The sequence below is a fragment of the Rhea pennata genome, chromosome 3, assembly GCF_028389875.1.
Source record: "Rhea pennata isolate bPtePen1 chromosome 3, bPtePen1.pri, whole genome shotgun sequence".
Lineage (NCBI taxonomy): Eukaryota > Metazoa > Chordata > Aves > Rheiformes > Rheidae > Rhea > Rhea pennata.
Genome location: NC_084665.1, coordinates 40555246 through 40569905, shown reverse-complemented (window position 1 = coordinate 40569905; position 14660 = coordinate 40555246). Strand labels below are relative to the sequence as shown.

Here is a 14660-nt window from a genome sequence, read left to right as displayed (position 1 = left end):
TTACTCATTGATTTCCAGGAATCAAAAATGGGATGCAAATAAGGAATTGCTAGTCAATTAGTTCTTATCACAAGCTAGCAGTCTGTGGTAACGGCATGACATGCTGTTCTGCATAACAATTGAAAACTAGCATTTTATAGCCAGGTAGCTGTCCTCAAAGGCAAGACATATCCTCTTTCCCAAGAACAGATGTAGTCAGCAACATGATTAATGCCGACGCACATGGTTCAAGCCTGATTTTAACAGCTGTCAGCAATTTCAGATGGTACGGACAGTACCTTCTCACTTATCATATACATGTGATACCAATATAATCATGATTTTAGTCCACACATAGAAGGAAAGCTTTTATTTTTCTTCCAACTGTTATTTAATTTCATCATTGTCAACTAAATGTAACGAAACTATTTAGAGCTTCTTTAAAACACCTATGGTTTACCATATGTCCATTTAATTTTTAAGAGACTGCTATATCATGTGGGTTCCAATTCTTTGCCTACATGTATTTCATTAAAATGAATATTCATGTGGTACTTCCAGTGACTTTGCTTAATATCAAACCTATCAGAATCATTAGAAGGCTTGCCACTGTAGCCTGCCAGTGCCTCTGGCATGTATAAATTATGAACTTTAACACTCTACTTGCAAGTGCTCATCTCAGTGTAACAGAAAAATAATTTACTGGGCATGAATTGTCAAAGACTATAATTTTCATGAGTAAATTGGGATTTTATAGAACCAACAACACACACACAGGTTTATTTGAAATCACTATTAAGCTATTCTGGATCAATATCCAAATAAACAGAAAAACACTTTAAACATATTCTCATTTTTGTTTCTAGATCTCATGAAATTGCTGCTATGAGTAAGCAAATACTAATTTCAAAATTACTAACATTTATTATCTTAAATCAGGTGAGGAGGTACAGAAGAACTTGTGTGAAATAGGGCTCAGTTGCTTTTTCCTTCTGAGGAAATCCTCTAGCATAACAGCCAAGTAAATACCAGTTTGTGTGTGGGAAAAGTGAAACACAAGGGCTAATTAAAGGTCTGTTGATCCAGAACAGTCCTTCAAGACGAGTCTTTCAGCCTGCTGAAAAACACAGAAGAGCGATGCAATAGCAATGCCAGGTCAAATGAAAACCTACAGACCTTGTCTCCAAAAGCACTCCTAAGTTGAACGCGTAAGAATCTGTAAGCATATATGGTATTTCCTCCTAATACTCTCCCAGCTCTTTTTCAGCCTAGGGACTTTCTTAGCTGGAAATGGTCTGTGTATTTAAGAAACAGCCAGGGACTTGCCTTCCAAGTACTTTGCACTTGTCCAGTTTCCCACCAAACCCATGTAAACTACTATACCAATTGATTTTAGTTTATCACTTGCATTGCCCATCCTGTCCCCTACAATCTGTTACTATGACTCTGTGATTGGACATACCAATTCAGAAGAATATGTAGAGTTTGTTCTTGAGGAATTGTATAGTCTCTGCTCACTTGGAAATTCAGAAATAAAATTCTTGAGTAATTCTTCTGCCTAAAACAGTTTCTTATGTTTGCTCCGAAGATCCTCTGCTGTCATCTCATAGCTCAACATGTACAGCAAGCCTCTGGGAAGGCTTCTGAAAAGACTGGGGATGCCTTCATTAATGTTGATGACCTCTAATGCCTCTCTGTTACCTCTGACTGAACTGGAATAGCGGAACAAATAATCCAGTGCCAAAGGCCAACCGGCTTTGACTCAACTCAAAGTTGAGATAGTGGCATGGCTATGACCACTGAATCTTTCTTTCCTGGAAGCAGGTCTACTTAAAAAGACTGCTCAAGGAGGCAGAATTAAGCTCTAGCATATAAACATTAACTTTGGCATTTGCTGATAATTCAGTGGACACCTGAAGACAGCCTTCGCTTAACACAGTGTTTGCACAAAATCTCCTAGTTTTTGGAGGAAAAATTGTTTTGTGGAATCTAAAAAGACAAGCCCTACATTTGCCTAAACAATACAAAGAACCTGTATTATCTGCAACAGCCTTAAAAAAATGCTTTTTCCACTTTCTTTTCATACATACCGGGTTCCCCTCACACCATGTCTAAAAGTTCAACCTGGAGGTCATGGCTTCTGGAAAAACTTAGGCTCTGAGTGCTCATACTTAAAATGAGTAATCTAAGAGATAAGCAGCTCTCTGTCACTACCTACTGTGGCCACAATTTTCCCAAGCTCTGTAGACACTGTCAAGAAGCAAATTCATTTCATTTTAGGCATCAAACTTTGTTTCATTTTAGGCAGCAAAATATTTTGTTTTGGATAGCCAGGTTTTTGAAAGGAAGAGTTCCTGCTGAAGCTCGGCTTTTTGGAAACACCGTCTTAAGTGAAGCACTTTTGTGAAAGCCAAGGATTTCTGTATATCTGGCCTATTGGATGATGGTGTCAGATACATAATGTTTGTGTGCATACATCTCCCTGAATGCTTGGCACCTAAAAACTTGGCTATGCAGTCCTCCAAAAGGCTAGTAATAACTGTACAGACAATAAACAAGGAATCTTGCATTTCAGGCAATCTTGCATCTACAGAAGAGTGAGGACAAAGCCCTGCAAAGCAAAGAGAGGGACATGGTGGTCAGAGATGCTGCAGCAACATGCAGTCACTCTGCAGCAACCCATTAATCTAGCTCCTTTGAGCACTGACAGCCGCAAAACTGCATCAGTATGAATTGTACTGAGACTGGTGTTAGTCCTGAAGTCATTTTTACAGTCACAAAGTCACAACTTCACCTACATCTTCATGACTTATTTGCACCAGCTTTGCTGGATTTATTTGGGTTTGTTTATGTGCATGCATTTTAAACTCATCCTAAAACGCTGATCATGCCTGGAAAAGTTCAGCCTTAAAAGGGAGATCTTCAAGAAGACGTAGACCACATAATATTGAACAGCACACACGGAGAACAGAGGCAGCCCTAGGAAAACACGTTCTCACATGGTCTCTTATAGTGGCACAACCCAATAGCACATGTTTAAGGAGTTGCACTGTTAGGTTTTTTTTCACACTAATCACTGACCATCAATCTCTACTGAAATTACGCTTTTTTACATAATGGAAACTGCTCCTGACTCAAAGAGGGGCAGCTAAGTCTTCTGAACTTCCATCAGGCTATTTTACACGGTGCTAGTGCAAATTTTGGTCATCCTGGCAGTAAACTAAACAACTAACAGATGGTACATGAACTGTATGCAAAATATTTCATTATGCCAGAGAAGGTACAGTAGTACCAGCTGTTCTGGCCTGCTGACCTTGGTGGAGTTTAGATAACATTGAAGAAGAGATGCATATCATTTTACCTTCTCTATTCTCTCCTGCATCCTCCTTTGGTCTCACTGCTACAAAAGCTAAAAAAAAAAAGCTGCTAAAAGCAGGAAATCACAGAGTCTATGCACTGTAAATGTAAAAAAGTCAGTCTATATATTTTACCTCACCCACATATGAATTTAGCACTTAAAGGAAGCAAAACCATGCAACCTGTGGAGATGCAGCCTCCCCAACCTTACTATCCTTATGGGGCCTATGGCCCAATCTCGGTATAGTGCTCTAACTCTGACCACAATTTGGCTCCAGACAATTATTTAAGCTGAATCTACAAAGAAATTATCATAAGCCTCCTTTCTTGAACTATGGGTGCTGGACAGGTAGAATAGGAATATCCACCTCATCCTTCTTACATGCTGTCTGTAAAGCCAAGTAAAGACCTACAGTCCCTGAATGTGAGGGAAAGCAAGACTCGTGCTCTGCCACCTGCGAGCATCTCCCGCTGGGCAAAGCGGAGAGGCAGAGCCCTTGGGCCAGGCTTTCTAGTCAGAAGCACGAGGCACATCACGATATATAAATAAAAGGTGCTTCCCACGTTGCCGCGCTGAGCCAATAAGCCCTTCCTTAAACCATCTGAACGACTTTTTAAATTAGGAGAGCAGCACACGTTCCTGCACACTAGAACAACAAGAGGCTTTTGACACCAACCCAGCTCGGCTAATTGCAGTATTTTACACTTTTACATAGCCTTTCATCTCCCCGGGGTCCCAGAGGGCTTCACCAAGTGCGGGGCTGCGTTTGCACAGCCGCGTGCACCCAGGTTCGGCGCGTTTGCTACCAGGGCTCCCCAAGTGACTCACTCCCCAGGTGTTTGCCCTGTAACTGCAGGTTAACTCTGCCTGGGAAGAACGCCTGTCCCTCAGCCCCCGAGCCATTCGACAGGAAAAACTACGAATTTTTTTCTATTGTCCCGGTTGCGCTGTCAGAAGCAAAGGAAAGGAAAGGGGGGGGGGAAGTAAAAACACAGAAGGAAAGGAAGAAACGTCAGCACTGCTTCAGCTTCTTCTCCGGCTCTCTGCAGCCGCGTGCCGAACGCATGTGTACGTAACTACGTGCAATGAAGAGAAATCGCCCGTCAGCAGGCGGGACCCGCAGCAACCCGCTTTCTCGGCGGGTGGCTGCGCGTTGAGACTGCGGCGAAGGCTCGTCCGTCCACGCATGCCACCCCTACGCGGTCCAGAGCCACGGTGAGAGCCGGGGCCTCAGCAGGACTCGCACTGCTTCTCACCCTAGTCAAACTTCAAAGGTTTTCTTGATTTACACCCATCTGAGATCAAAATAACTCCCACAATTTTCAGCTCATTGTAAGCAACAACAACAATAAAAAACGCTTTAAAGCCTGGCCTAAAATCAAAGTCCCCAAGCCTTTGGGGAGACTCAGTAAATCTGGACCCTTCACAAAACCTTTTGCTTCAAATAATTGCCAGTTGGTTTTGCTTTTCTCATCTGGAAGCTTCCCTTCCCAGCAACTCAGAGATTAAAAGAAACATGGGAAAAAGTGTGACGAGACAGAGCAAAATTTAATTTCTGCAAGGGAAAAGCATGAAACAATTAGTGGAAGAGGACTCGCACTCTGCCTGCCGAGGGACACCTAACGCACACCGCTCAGCGCGCTAGCTAGCAGGGCGTACGTTTTGGTGCCACGTCTGCAGGACGGACGTACGCTAACGTACGGGCACTGCTGCCGGTGTCTTGCTTCTGCTCGCGCGTTTAGCACACTGCAGGGGCGATGTAAAACATTAAACTGCAGCTGCAACATTTAAAAGCAAATCCAAACTGCCTCGGAAATGGAGGCTTGTTTGCCGCCGGGGGTCCTTATTTCAGGATTTTCAGACACCGCAGGCGCTGGGATCGCTTTCCCTCCAGCTTGCCCCGCACCAGGCCGTTATCAGAGGGTTGCTGCAACAAGCTGCTGGCTCACCGCTCCCAGCACGCTGGTTTCCTCTCGTAGCTCTTCCACCCGCTCTCGTTGGCCTCCGGATCAAGCACAAGTGGCTCTAGCAATTCCCTTTAAAATTGTTTAAAGCCTAAATTGCCCCTATCAGCTACTAAGTTTCAGTTAAGCTACTGTGCAGTTAAGCACAAGGCAGCACCAACCCTGACTGCAGCTGCTGGGTCCCATCGTAATAAAATTAAAAAAAAAAGGGGGGGGGGGGAATCTCTAAAGGAATTTCCACAAAAAGCGAGGTTACTCATGACCACAGTTTGGGTGAAAGCAAGACTCTATATTACAGCAATGTAGAAATACATAAAACTACTGACCAAAACAGGCGCTTTCTGTTTAGCTGCGCACAGATATTTAAGGAATACTTCTTCAAAGTGCAGCTATTTCTATTTTATCTCTGCGTTAGCAATGCCAGATCATTTGCATTGCCATATACCACTCCTGACTCAGCATGAGGAAAAAAAATCAAACACAAATAGAAGCAGAAGTTGAAATTTGGTCTTTGAGCCAAATGTGTATTATTTAAGTAAAGGACTCGGCAAAATCTAAGATCTGATTTTAAAGTCTGGTGATGGTAAGAGAAGTTGTAACAACTTTAAGGGAATGCTTTATGGTTTTCCATACCAAAATAAATGAGGATTTAATGTAAAGCACTCAAAAGTGAGAGAAGTGAGATCTTCATATATTTTGTGCATATATTTACATAAGAAAGTTTAAAGGACAAGAGGCTTTTTTGGTATAGGTATCGCATGTGTATGCATTGTTTGTTGATACAAACACAAAACAGATTAGGAAAATCAATACTCAATTCTATTTCTAGATTTTTATCCACTGTAGTGCACAAAAGCAATTTAGGTCCTGTTTGCACCGAATCCTTAGTTCAGCATTTCTTAGACAAGTAGATTTGTCATTCCCTCTGACAAACAACAGATCACAGGTGGCAAATCAAGACTGCTTTGTGGTTAGTCCCCTTAAAAATATAACTAAACCACAAAGTTAACATAACTTTTGTTGAAAAAAATACAGTTACTGGCTGATGCTAGAAAGAGCAAGACTCAAAAAGAGCATCGCCCATTACCAAATGACGGCAAAACCACCTGTGCTGCGGAAGTCTACAGGCTTTTAATAAACTTGTAAGCAGAAAATGAGGAAGAAAGGTTGGCAACATGATTAAATGACTGTCCCACAACTCGGTGCGACCACAGCGTGCTCCAAAGCACTCTGCACAGTCCTGCTGCTGTGACAGCCACGTAGAGCAGTTTGCAGATTAAAGCTGTGCAAACGAGAGAGACTGAGCTTTATACTGGTCTACAGAAATTAAAAGAGATCAGTTGATGCGGCGTAATGCATGCCTCTAAGATTTTACCTTCCTCCCCTCAAGGAAAGCCCCAGGGTCCTGCTCTCCAGATTTCTCCACTTTAACTTAGGGGCTGAAAGATGTTGCCAGAGACAGGGGAAGGTGCAGGCGCCAGGGAGTCTCTCCAAAGGCTTGCCGCCCCGCAGGGCTCTGGTGGGAGAGGGCCAGCAGTGGCCCTGCGGCTGCGGCCAGCAGCACCACGGTGCAGCAGCGTGTCCAGCTGCCCGTTGCCTCACCTCCAGCTGCTCTTCCCAGTTGCCTCCCTGGGAAGAGGCGCCTGGCTCAGTTTGGGAATGGTAAGCTCCCACGCTCAGGGCTGTCACTGCAAGGCAGCATATCACACCACATCTTTGGGCTCACTTAAGGATTTGCTTCCTAAAAAAAGGAATTTTTAAAGTATGATCTCTTGTAGGCTTCTATCTTTCGAACAGTGTTACCCGCGCTGATGGCACCTAAATAACCAAGCCAGGGCTCCCCTTTTGCCTATCTCTGACTCCTGCCTTTTTCTTTCTGGTCCCCACGAACACGCGTCCATCCTCCCCTGCTCTCCACAGTCAGTAGGATGCATGTACAGTTTGTGCACTGCCAAATTATTTATTTTTAAGAAACAGCTGAAATCATAACTCACTATAAGGCAAATTAGTCACAGCTCCAGGAAGAGAAACCCTCATCGAACAGCAAGGAGAAGAATACAAGTTGCCTAGTATTTAAATAAAGGGTGGGCTGAAACATATGACTAGAAAGTTGGGGGATCATTTTTTCACCTTGTACAAGAAGTAAAAGAAAGCAGGTGACTGCAGTATCTACCTGGTATGTTTTCATGCACAGAAAAATCCAGATGATAAGAAATAGTAAGAAGGAAAACCAATACATTAGAATCAATGAAAAATAAAACCAGGAGGGAGTTAGATACGAGGTGCTTTAGAGTAACAAATTCAGCACCCAGGAAAACAAAGACAAGGTGCTTAACACAGCATTGGGAGATAAGCAGCCACATCTAAAAGCGTGTTGCCCTGTCCCTTGTCCTAAGGCTCTCCAGCCACAGCATACAGCGGCTGGAGTTCAGGATCAGGCGACCTGGAGCAATGCAAGGAAGGTTCAGGCGGCTGGGGCCCGACCAGAGCTGGACGCATTAGTCCCATCCAGTCTCCAGTACTGCAGTGGGAATGAACTCAGGGACAGAGAGCTGACCCAGTATTTCTGACACTTAGACAAAATACACAAATGTCACCGGACCTAGTGAAGGGGCAGAACGTTACCAAAGCATCTTTTCTTAATGGACGTGTAATTGAACAAAAACAATCTGGATATGACGGCAGATCATTCATCCCAGAATACAACAGACTGATTAGAATATTCTGCATTAAGAATAATGCTAACGAAACAAAGCTAACTGTGACAAAAGTTGTGACTGTAATAACGGCCTTTTAGTCAGGCAAAAAATGAACAGTTTCAGAGACGGAAATTTATGCACCCATTCGTGTCACATGAACCACACACAGTAGCTAACATCAAACTTAGGTGCTCCCTTCTTTTATGATTATTCCTAAGCCACGGTTCCCTCTTCGGTACTTCCTTTTAAATGGGATGATGACAACTGGCACCTCTGGACTTCTTCATGTCTCCCTCTAGTCTCCGAACATCATCTATGTTGATGCAGAAAAGAAGCGCCTTGTTTAGCTCTCTGTTCTAGTGAGAAACAAGGTCTGCACTCACAAACAGGTCTTATACCTAAGCACCAACTAAAATGTTACCAAACATTGGGGAGTTAGAGAAGTTCATTTGAAACTGCAAGGAGCAAGTACTCTGGCAGAGAAACCAAAACATCAGCATGACCAAGAACTCTAAGAAATAAATCAAAAAAAAAAAAAAAAAAAAAAAAAAAAAAAAAAAAGGAGGCCAAAGCAAACAATAAAGCCAGTAAATAATGAGGTCTGATGGATGCTTGGTGCAGACAAATGAAACATATGAAATTCCTCCAGCAAAACATGGCACATTCTAAATGTGATGATCCCATTATTTTGGTGCCCATCACGCACTGGGAGCCTGTATGATCTCCTAACACACAGGCTAAGGGACACAGGGTTTAAATGTGCAAAGTTCTGAAAGTTCTGCAAAAATCTCAGTCTTCAGATCACGATAACCTCAGTCACATGAATGTATGCAATTCTAGGAAGTCAGGATGATTTGTTTAGGTAAGATTAGCAGGAATTATACTGGTAGTCTGACACCACTGGAAAATGGCACCTACTGTTTACCAATAGATGGTACACGACAGGAAACTAGTGTCAGACAAAATCTTCCTGTTAGATTGATTTTTCTACATGAATTCTGACAAAAAAAAAAAAGTAAAATTCCTCAGCTTCACTGTCCATACGCATACCAAACAGCAAGAGAAAAGCTCCAAACACCAAGAAAAAAGCTGCACCACTATCATTTTTGTGATGTGAAGACATCTAGGCACTAGAAACTCAACTAAGATCACCAACACACTTCACATAAGTCACTCAACAACTATGAAACAGTAACGACATTTAGGACTGAGAAAGACTACTATTGTGTCTTTTTAATATATTGCCTGATTTTCAGTGGAAATAAACTATTGAAAACAGTCAATTTCAGCACAATTCCTTTCATTTTCTCATGATTGAAATGTCCCTTTCAACTTGCTTGAAACAGTAAATAACCATTCACTACAGAAATTATTGGATGTCTTTTCAAAATATTCTGACCGTAACCCACATGTGTAATACTCATTAATACTAACAGCAAGCACATGTATGAAAGAAGGGAAGACTGCACCCTTTGAGACCAAGTGCTGCACTGCTGCATAACACCATAACCATTCCCGAACAGTAAAAGGGAAGTTATTGCCACTCATATTAAGTAACTGAAGTATGACCATTTCTTTTATGTTTTACCAACACTATATAAGCAATGCTTCAGAGCTGCTCATTTTCTTGAGGCCTCTATGAGCAGATATAGTTCATTTCGTAGGGCTTTTACAGTTGGGATCATGAGCACCGAAAGGTTCTCTTAGACATAATGGCCTTCTTCACTTGAGCTTCATGACTGAAATATATTAAGTGCCAATTTAAAGAAAAGATAGTTCGTAAATATAAAGATGTATCATTTTATTTTAAATACACAGTCATTTCTTTGTCCTATCTCAAAGGCAGTTCTTGGCGGTGGGGACGCGGAGGGGAAGAAGAAATTTACAACGTAAGAAAGTAACATAAGTCATATTCGTTACAGAGCACACTAACTAATTCTTATACCTGATTAGTATAACTAAACTCAACTCGCGACAGTCCTTAACTGGAAACAAAGAGAAGATAGATATTATGCAATACAAAGGAACCTAAAAAAAAACTCTTATAAGGGATAAAGAATGAGATCAGGATTGTTGTTAACAGAAATAAATTGCAAGGCCTGCTTAATAATTTTTTTTTAGCACTTACACGTATAAAAAATCTGTACAGTCAGTTCTGATGAAGGTATAATAATGATCTGATGGGCAAGTTAATAGTCAATGTGCACTGGCCCTTATGTGGCTCCCTAGAAAATTACATTTTCTGTCAGCAAAGCTGCAGCTGTACTGAAACCTCATTTCTTATTAGCATATGCATTTCTCTTCAAAGAAGACAGATATTATTTTGTAAACTTACTTGAGTGGTCAAATCCATTCTTCTGAAGCTGCATAAGCCTTAAAAAGCTACCACAGATGCAATTCCCACTTCGAAACATCTGAATTCCCAGACAAAACCATTTTGTTTATGGCTCACATTATTAGTACTGACTTAAAAAGAAAAAACTGCAAACGCTAGCATCATGAAAAGCTTGAGTAAGAAACATTATGCAACTCCAGGCTAGTCATTTTGTGCAATAACCTTGTGTGTACATGTCTGTGTATGCTAGACTTCAGTGCTGGAAATTCCCCCCTCTTGACTAGCGCAGAAGCTCAGGCGTGTTGCAGAGGTCATCCACAGTGCCCAAGCGCTCACCACGATGCTTGCTGTGTGGTGCTAACAGCAAAGATCACCCAGTGGATCCTCATCGGTGTCAGGCAGAAGTCCTCCAACAACAGCAAAGTTAGGGGGAACATCTGGTACACACAGATCAATTAGGAAAATCAAAATAGAACATCTGTGGCCAAAAATGCATGGGGACTTCTGCCACAGCAAGAAAAAAGAAAGAAAAGAAGCAGCCTTTTTCACCCTACCAGAGGCTCCACTGTGAGATTTATTTGGGAGGTGTGCTCACAGCTATCAAATGAACATTACCACAAACTGAAGACAATCACAGCTTTTACTACCTTGTAGTCAGTGTCAGCTCTACTGCTTTGACCCTATATTCTCTAAATTACATATTCAAATAACGTAATTTAAAAATCAGGTAGAAGGATTAAATCTTTTCATCTTTTATTACTTTGCCTCATTCATTTCCCTCTACCAGCAACAATCAGAAAAGATGCTACAGCACAAAGTTGCAAAAGTGGTAGAAGTGGTTTTGCATACATTCGGCCTTTTAAGTTTGGATCTTCTGAGAGGAACTCACCAAATTCCAACAGACTGAATGTGAATATTCAAATGACCAAACCAGAAAGACTGCTCTCTCAGTCCTCGTCCAAAAGAAAATATATTTACTTTTTTAATTGTCAAAGTAAATAACATGAGCAAGCACATTCTCAGAGTTAAGTATAACTGACGAAAATATATGTTACACTGGGGTTTATACAGAAGGATACATCACAGTGCTCTTGTTCTTTCAAAGCACTGATACAAGTCCTCTGAACAGGAATGATGCTTCCTGTAAAAAAAAAAAAAAAAAGCCACAATACCATCCTAAATAGCTGATGGACTACAGCACTCCGAGGAACAATGTCTCCTGTAAACGGTGCATAGCCCAGCGTGCATGGCATTGAGAAAATCTGGGCTCTGCTTCTAGCTGTATTGCTGCCTGACAAGCAATGTTTTTCATATAAAAGCCTAACCTTCCCATGCCCTGTTTCCACATCTGCAGAACGGGAATGAGAGCATTTTTCTATATAAAGCGCTGTGACCAACAGGTACAAACTTATACCTAACTAGTACAAGCTTACTTTTTATAATGCATCATACTTTCTCAGTGAAATATAATTTGTATTATTCACTCCTAAAGGATGCAAGAAAAAGATACTCTGGCATTGTGACTCTGGAATTGTTTTTCTTTGCTATTCCCTTCTGTTGCTGTAGCATATTTTGTTGATAGACTCTAGTACTCCTGGTGTTAAACAAACAGGAATCATATGTACATCTGGTATGAAAAAGGTTGCTTAGCAACTGCAATCAAAGTGTATTTTACCCTCACCATTCTACTGTAGATTAACAGAAATCTCCCTACAATAGTCTAACACCTTATGTTTTAATGGCTATATAAATATTTTATTTTATTTTTTATTTAATGTGTGTCATTTTATGATCTGCCTCAGTCAGAAAATGGAGCAGCCAGGAAAGGTCAGATTATGAAGCACAAAAAGGTTCACAGGCTTGTTTGATGTAGAAATATTCTTTGACAGCTCATTGAGTTTATTTACTATACCCTTTTCTTCCGCCATTTCAGACTCTATTTCAACTGCCCCTAGGGAGCCTGAAGCCATTAGCCTGAATTATCATTCTGAATGCAAATTTCACAAGGTAATGCAAAATTGTAAAGGTTTCGACTCCTGTAGTTATTGCAGTGCTTTTCTTTTAGAGAGGTTACAGGTCTGTCACTTGCTTGTATATTAATAGCAATGATTTTCTATATGCCTGACATGACAATGCTCATTTATCATATGTGTAATATCTGAGTACCAGAACATGTGCTGTGAAGTGCATCTCAACATACAAAAAAAAAAAAAAAAAAAAAAGAAAGTATCTGGGACATTAAAGACATTACACAAGTGAGGGAAGAAAGCAAACAAATGTGGAGCAAAGAAAGCTGATACAGCCTATTTATTAGGTTTTAGCAAGTTCTACTCCCAACTGTATTGAAACAGGAGTGCAATTTTGATTTAAAAGGCTTTATTGGAAGATCCTGAGCCAAAAAGGCCAGAACTCACAGCTGACAAGCAATGAAAATTAGTGGTCCCGTTCTCACCTCATTTTGAAAACAACTATCTTTGTTAACAGGAATGCTCAGTCAGGTCCGTAAGCCCCAGGTGTCCCTATACACTTCTTTTCTTCCGCTATGTCACAGCATATTTTTATTAGGACGTTGACTTTTAGCAGGCCTGCATCTGAGACAGCTAATGCCCGGCTGTAAAGCCGGCCCCAAGGAGTCCGCACTTCCTCCATCTGCTGCAGCTGCCCCTGCCTCTCCATCTTCCAGCCATACGTGCTGTCCACATGTATTTAAATTGTACGCAGCTCCTTCAGATCCTATCTCCGACTGGACCACGACGGTGGCCTGCTGCCTGTCCTGACCACAGCTCTAAGGAGGTGGGGAAGCAGAAGGCCTTTGCTTGGCAGAACACCCCGAATGGCCTCTCGCTGCACGACAGTGCCCTGCGCTCTGAGATCAACCCCAAGTCTAACTAGAGCAACCCCCGGACTTGTGTGCTGCAGTTGTCTCTGTTTAAGGAGCGAACACGACAACGTTTTACCCCCGGTCAGGAATTTGCACAAAACCAGTGACACAGCAGGACACAAGGCAGAATTTTGACCCTTCCCAGAACACCGCTGCAGACTTGCACCACACAGTGACTTCAGTTTAGCACTGGCTGCGTTTACACCAGCTTTCTTTCTCTTAAAATAGGCAGTATTTCTGCAGCTCCTTCAGCAGAAGTACTAGAGCTTATTCTATTGAAAAAATACTTTAGAAATCATACCTGAATTCTTCAGAACTGTTTTGTTTGGTCTTTTTTTTTTCTTTAATGAAAAGATGCTGTGTTGACTCTTTCTCTATATGGCCTATAAATCCCTTCAAATTATGGGCCACAGAAAGCTGAGGAACCAGCTTTTTGACTGTCCCTAGTGAGAAGGCCTCTGACACAGCTGAAATGCAGTGGTGGTAGGATAGGACATGCCCATAAATTCCATTCCTTACTTCAGTTCCTATGCACCTCCTCAGTAAACTATGAGGATTATTAGTCTGTAAACTTTTCTCCCTCTGCCTCCCATTTATTTTTGGTTAAACCAGCATGCCATTAGCCTCTTGCAGTCCTCAAGTAACAAAGTGATTTTAAGCAAGTCGTGACACAGAAAGTGTTTCAGCTATTTCCTTGCATTCCTAGTAATGAGGTCCCACTAATTTTGCCTACCTGACCCACAACTGCTTCTACCAGCTCCTCAATCTGAGGCAGATCTTTCCTGTAATGAGAATGACTTGCAGCTAATACCCACTAGCATGCTTTTCAAATACCAAAGAAAATTTTGCCTAAGTAGCCCTACAGCAGCTAAATGTATACCATATAGAGACATCTCATATAAAGATATACACATAAACATATGTGAGAGTCAGTAAAGCTCAGAATGAGCAGAGAGATAAAAACCAGTCACAGATTCATTATGGCAAAGACACAGGGTAGCACTAATAACTTGCAAAGATGCTTTTTATTCTTTTACCTAATGTAATAGAGCATCAGAAACACTTCCATGCTACACAAACCAGCTGTAACACAATCGGAGAACTTACCCATCCTGAAAAAAAAATATTTACTTTTCTACTTACTTTGCTATTTACTAGCAAATATTTACTTTTCTTTCTAACCAGCCCTAGCAGGCTCTATCTTCTCCCCTGCGGCAGGACTGTGGCTTGGACTAAGTACCAGAGGGTGCAGAGGTGACTAAGGAAGGAGCAGGTAGCTGTTGAGGCTTCGCCCCGTGAGCCAGTGGCTAAGGATAGTTAGAGACAAGTTTTTACCCCTCCAAAATTGACAGCCATCACAGCTGGGATAGTAGGGGAGGGATTGTAACGCGAGACTGGTATAGGCCAAGGGCAAGCTACTACACACTTGCACAGCACGAGAAAA

The 14660-nt window shown here is 41.7% G+C and overlaps 1 protein-coding gene across 1 annotated transcript in view; it reads right to left on the bottom strand.

The window, feature by feature from the left end:
* Window positions 1–14660, bottom strand: part of SMYD3 (SET and MYND domain containing 3) — a 413849-nt gene that overhangs the window by 241796 nt on the left and 157393 nt on the right. The gene's annotated exons all lie outside the window — the stretch shown is intronic.